Source organism: Sinocyclocheilus anshuiensis, unplaced genomic scaffold (assembly GCF_001515605.1).
Source record: "Sinocyclocheilus anshuiensis isolate Anshui unplaced genomic scaffold, SAMN03320099.WGS_v1.1 scaffold1301, whole genome shotgun sequence".
NCBI lineage: Eukaryota > Metazoa > Chordata > Actinopteri > Cypriniformes > Cyprinidae > Sinocyclocheilus > Sinocyclocheilus anshuiensis.
The window spans coordinates 816,835-817,114 of NW_015551135.1; positions in this window are offsets into that span (position 1 = coordinate 816,835).

A 280-nucleotide genomic window follows, 5' to 3' on the forward strand; every position below is an offset into this window, starting at 1 on the left:
CCCAATACAACTACAGCTTTTAGAACAATAACAACCAGATAGCTCTGGGACAAGCGTGTTCCCAACAATACAGCTATAACTTAAGAACAAGCATGTTCCCAATAACGACCAGGTAGCTTAAGAACAAGCATATTCCCAATGCGACTAGACAGCTTAAAAACAAACATGTTCCCAATACAACTACAGCTTTTAGAACAATAACAAACAGATAGCTCTGGGACAAGCGTGTTCCCAACAATACAGCTATAACTTAAGAACAAGCATGTTCCCAATAACAACC